The following is a 5,885-nucleotide window of genomic DNA, read 5'->3' as shown; positions in this document are numbered from 1 at the left end:
ACACACACACACACAAACACACACACACACACAAACACACACACACACGTGTCTGGCATGAGTGTTTTCAAGCCACCTGGTCCGACTCGAGCTGCAAACAAGTACGTGGGAGCCCAGCAACTTAAACCTTTTCCTTTCTCTTTGTTTCCTCCTTTTTTTTTTTTTTTTTTTAATGTCAAAGAGATTTTTGCTATAGCACACGTGTGTTCTCCATAGAGACAGAGAGACAGAAAGTGAGCAGTCACTTCCCAGGAGCGATGGCCAGGCTGCAATCCCTTCTTCCTCATTCTCCCCTCGGGATTTTGGGCATGCACACACATGCACGCCGTGTGAGTTTCAAGCATCCAGGTTTGGAACTGGAACCACGGTCTGCCGTGTGGGAGTCCAGCAACGTCACCACTTTGTCATCTACTGTTCCCTCATCTTTTTTTCCTTTCGTTGCAAGTGTGCCCTTGCCAGACAGTGAGAATTCACCCCTCTGTGGGGATGGCCACGCTGCAATCACTTCCCCTCCATTCTCCTCACGGGATTTTGGGCGTGCACGCGCACACTCACCCTGCGTGTTTTATCAAGCTGTCAGGTCAAGAACTCAATCCATGTGGGATCCAGCCACTGGACCCACCTTGCCTGTGTCCCTCTACACACTTTTCTTTATGTTCTATCACATAACTGAGGGAGGGGGAACCTCAGCTTGGATATTATTTTCTTCCATCACATCCTTCACGTAAACTACACAGCACACTAGGTGTGTTATTAGAGTATCTCGTGCATCTATGCAACAACTCTTTTCTTTATTATCATTATTATTATTTTTTATTTGGAGAGATTTTTGCTATAGGGCATATGCGCTCCCCAGAAAGAGAGAGACAGAGAGACAGAAAGTGAGAAATCACCCCACAGGAGGGATGGTCACATTGCAATCCCTTCTCCTATCAGGTTCTTGGGCACGCACACACATATACCTGGCATGATTTTAAGCAACCAGGTCCGGGTTTTGAACCACAGTCGACTACATGAGAGTCCAGCGACATAGGCATTACGCCCACTGCTGGTCCCACAACAACTCTTTTCATTAGACACCTGTAACATTGAGGCCTACCATTGTAGGACAGACCCCAGGACACACAAGAGGCGAGTGGTAGTGCCAGGACTAGAAGGGGGGCCTTCCCAGAGGCAGACAGCACCTCGTGTCTTTGGAATAAGCTTGGTGAGTCTCCAGGCCTCAGAAGCAAGGTCCCAGCAGTTCCCCACACTGTAGGGGGTCGGCTGCCTTTGGTCAGAAACGACTTGATCAGGGATCTGGAGCACAAGGGAGTGGTGACAGCCCCAGGACCGAGGACTTTCCTTAAACGCTCTCCAGATGCCAACGTCCTCATTCCTGAGGCACTGGACATTGGCGTCAGTCCTGGCTCTGAGCCTGACATCTGAACAAGGAAACCTCCCGCTCCTGGGGGAGAGAAGTAAAGGCTCCTCTTATTCCTGGACTGGCTGCGGGCCCGCGGCTGGCCCAACCCGGTCTGGACACTCACTGCTGCAAGGCCAGTACTTGAAGGTGAGTGTCGGTGGCAACACTCCTTTATTAGGGAAGCTGGGGCGCTGACCAGTGTTCAAATACCCTCTCCTAGTCACAGAGCAGGACCAGGGTTCTCAAGGGATGGTAAAGGCAAGGGGAGGGAAGTGGGGAGGGCGCGTGCTCCTCACACAGCAGTCAGTCATTTTGCTGGCCACTTGGACACTTGCTGACACCAGGCGGCTTGGCTTCACCATGGTGGTCCTCTCACCCTCAAGGCCCTTTGTTCTCCTAGAGGTATGTGCTCTCTGTTGAGGTGTGCAGGCCCAGTTTCTGTGAGATCTCAAGGGAAGCAGGTAGGCAAGGTCATTAACAAAAGGGAGCAAAGCATCTTGAGGGGCAGAATCTGCTGCGCCACATCGAACTTGTAGTTACTTAGGTTCTTCCCGGTAGCCCAGGGACAGGTTTATCAAACTGGATCAGCCCACGGGACGTCTGGTTTCTCCCTACAAGGTCATGTATCCTTGCTGGGCCTCCAGTGGGCAGTTTTTCCTGGGACCTGCCCACATCAGCATTGTCACCTACTCTGCCTGGGTATGAGAGGGTGCCGAGGCCGGGCGGAGGTTTGAGAGCCTGTTCCAAGGAAGCATCAGAAGCTCCGGAGACCCTGGCTCTGCCTTCTCCATTTGAGGAGGGAGTGGCATTTACCATGACGTTAAAGTTCAGAGGTGGCAGTGGGGAGCGGGTGTCAGAGATCAGAAGGTGTGAATATGCTCACAGTTTGTAAGCTGGAGTTTGGACCTGAGTTGTTTTTTGGTTTTTGTTTTCTGTTTTTTGTTTTTTTGGGTTTTTTTGAGAGATTTTCACTATAGGGCGCGTGTGATCGCCAGACAGAGAGAGACATTAGAGACAGAAAGCGAGAAATCACCCCCCCAGGGGGGATGGTCACAGCGACATAGCCATTACGCTAACTGCTGGTTCCCCGGACCTGAGTGTTTTTTAAACAAAAATTTTATTTTTTATTTTTTATTCTTTGCTGAGTCATTGCTCAATACTAAGGCATCTTGAAGGGTAATGATGTGTGTGAGGTGTCAAGTGGAGGCTAAGGCACTGCTCCTCTGTGTTTATGAGGGGGACAGTCAGAGGCCCAGGGAAACGGGTGGGAGCAACGTGTGAAGGACCAGAGCCCAACCTCCAGAGTCCAACCTGGATCATAGATGCCCTATAGCGCCAACTGCAGGGAGGCTGATGAGCCACAAGCTGGCTGGCCCCCTCCTGGTCACACATAGTATGACTGGGATCTCCATGAATTGGAAATGGTGACTCCTATAGACAGATGAAGATAACTAGCTGTCCCCAGCGCCCCACATATCATGATCGGTCTTAAGAGTCCTTTGCTTGTTTTCCCGCAAATAGCACAGATAGGCAAAAAATGGAGAGAGCGCCCTCCATTTCTGACAGCAGACATGGCAGCTTGAAACTGCTCACAGGCGAGAGTACCACAAAACGGCGAAACAATGAACACCTAGTATCTCACTTTGGCACGAACAGAAAGTCAGGGGAGAGCGCGCACGCAGTCCCCCACTACCATAAATTATGCAGCCGAGTTTCCCGCATTTGGGGAAATCGCAGAGGTCAGCACACCCGCAGTGCAATGGGTTAGCCTCGCCCTGGGAAAACCACCTTCGTGATCATGGTGTTTCCCCTGCCAGGTAAGTATGACTGCTCCCCTGCCGCCCCGCCCCAGCCTCAGACACCTTCCTCTTTACACACACGCCCTCCTCGCTCCCCTACTTCCGAGCAATCCTGGCCCTTCCACACACCGTGGCCGTTCAGCCTCCGGCTTGCGCTTCTGGACTCGCCCCCACAGCACGGGAAATCCTCTCGTGTCTCATCAGCAGGGGCGGGAGCAGCGGCCCCCGCGCGTCCTCATCTACATAGGACACGCCCTGCCCGCCAGCTCGCCGCCGCCCTGGGCTGAATGCTTTAAATAAGTGAAACTATACAAAAAGAAGAAACGGAAGTCTTAGTTCAAATCTTTTCTCCAAAGAAACGTCCGGGGCCACATGGTTTGACTGGTACAGTCTATCAAACATTTCAGCGACAGAGTACCAAATGCGGACTCCAGAAAGTGGGAGAGGAAGGATTCCCGACTCATTCTTGGAAACCAGCATTATGCTTATGCCACAAGACAAATTCTCTCTCTCTCTCTTCTCTCTCTTTTGGAAAGGTTTTATTGCTATAGGGCGTGTGCGTTCTCCAGAAAGACAGAGAGGGACAGAGAGATAGAAAGCGAGAAATCACCACCCCCCAGGGGTATGGCATGTCGCAATCCCTTCTACTCCATTCTCCTCTCTGGATCTTGGGCACAAAAGCACAGGGGCCGGCATGAGTTTAAGCAACCGGTCCGGACTCCAACCGTTGTTGACTACGTGAGGGTCCAGCGACATAGCCATTACGCCAACTGCTGGTCCTCCACAAGACAAATTCTAAACAAAATCTTGGCCTGTGAAAACCAGCTATTCGAAAAAAAGCTAATGCATCACTCAGTATGTGGGGTTTATTCCAGGCTGCAGAGTGTTTTATTTTTATGAGAGAATTTTGCCCTTTTCAATGAATTAATTTGTTTATTTTGAGAGACTTGTGCTATAGGGCACAGGAGCTCCCTGGAGAGACACAGAGATAGGACCTGAGAAATCCCTCCCACACCCCCCTACACACAGCCATGTGACCGCCATGCCACAATTCTTTCTCCTCCGTTATCCTTCTGGGATCTGGGCACCCATGCGCATGTGCCAGGAACAAACTCTCCCTTCAGAAGCTACTAAGTCATTTAAAGTGCAAAGATTCTGATAGACAGCATTGTGCATCTGACTCTGCTGTCCCACTAGGACATTAAGGACCCTTGCAGTTTGGTACCTGTATCTATAAGGCAGGCCCACATTAGAAGCACTCAATGGCAACCAAACATTTTACCCATCCTAACTCCAGTCAGTCAGCAGGGGCAACTGCACCCAGTCCTATGGCCAGGATGAGGGCTAGAGTTGCAACGATAAACGGTGACACAAGGAGACATTGCGTTCCAATAACAAAACTACTCCAGGGACAAAAGAGATGTAGAGGATAAATTTTGCTAGATGGTTAACTCCTCAAGCTTCTGCCGTGGGTCCGTTAGTCAGCTTCTGGAGCGACTAAATTAGCAGGGCTATCGTCCTCTCAGGTCACTGCGGTCGTGGCTTACTTTCTCTAGAACAGCTTGCATGGTGTTTTGGGTCAGAAGTGCATTTCTGGGCTCAAGAGACTGGTTGCACCCTGCTGCGGTGAATCTAGGGGACCACCTCAGCTCCCTTTACATCTGGCCTATGCAAGGGAGTGGAGGTTGGAGAAATGTCAGTTCAATGTAATCTGGAGATTACACTGGCCAAGGTGGAGCTCCTGGTGGGTGGAACTATTGAACGAAGGTTGGGGCCAGGGCCTCAGGAAGTGCTATTCTGCCATCGGTTTACTCTTACTATTTACCTGAGAGGTAACTTTCTCTCTCAGTTTAATGGGGGTGCCCTTTTGCTAATGGGCGCGGGAGCAGCAATGGTATTAGTGCCATTTGTCCCATTAGCCCTCCAGATGCTGCTAGATTTGCTTGCGATTGGCTATGGTGTCCCTCTTATGAGGCTTCTTAAAGAGTTTTTGCTAGGAGGGAGAAGTTAGGTTCAAACTTGCAACTCTGAGAAATTCTTAAACTTGACACCTGGTAGATCGCCTTTCGTGTTTTTGTAGCCAGCAGAAGATTGTCCACATACTGGTTGGTCTGCCTGGAAGGCTTTGTAAATCCGAGGCTAATGCACTGCCAAAGATGGTTGGAGAAATTTGGAATCCCCGCGGGAGTCACGCCTAGATTCGCTGGCCTTCGTCCCCGTTCCGGGGTTCTCCCAGTGTAAGGTAAAGACTGGCTGAGCTGAAAGGCCAGACGGTTACAAAAGAAGGCGTCCTGTTAATGTGACCAGTCAAAATGATGTCTTAATGTTTGTGGTTGTGACTCACCTACCAAAAAGATACAGTGCCCGGGACAGGATGTAGAAGAGTCCTGTTATCAAATGGGCCCAAATGATCTGCCAGTGTATGTGGGCGTGGCTCAGCCCAGACCCTCAGGAAGGGATCTGGGAAAGAGGAAAGAGCAGTTAGACTTCTGTCCTCAGTTCCCCCGTGGTCAAGTATTCTCTCTCTGAATGCCTGTGTCCTACGGGGCTATGAAGGCTCATTCCCAGGAGTCAAGTCCCACAGAGCCAGGAAGACTCATCCTAGGAGCAGTCAGTCAGTCACCCACTGTTATAGGCATGGAGTCCTGCGGGAGGACATGTCTGACTGGCTTAATAGGCAG

General features: G+C 50.7%; 1 non-coding gene across 1 annotated transcript; it reads right to left on the bottom strand.

Moving 5' to 3' along the window:
- Window positions 1–3,066: 3,066 nt before the first annotated feature.
- LOC114006366 (U1 spliceosomal RNA) lies at window positions 3,067–3,230 on the bottom strand. Its single transcript, XR_003548089.1, has one exon. It is a non-coding gene; the product is annotated as a U1 spliceosomal RNA (small nuclear RNA).
- Window positions 3,231–5,885: the final 2,655 nt, after the last annotated feature.

The sequence above is a fragment of the Tupaia chinensis genome, unplaced genomic scaffold (assembly GCF_000334495.1).
Source record: "Tupaia chinensis unplaced genomic scaffold, TupChi_1.0 Scaffold147307_1, whole genome shotgun sequence".
Taxonomy (NCBI): domain Eukaryota; kingdom Metazoa; phylum Chordata; class Mammalia; order Scandentia; family Tupaiidae; genus Tupaia; species Tupaia belangeri.
This window is presented reverse-complemented; position numbering and strand designations above follow the sequence as displayed.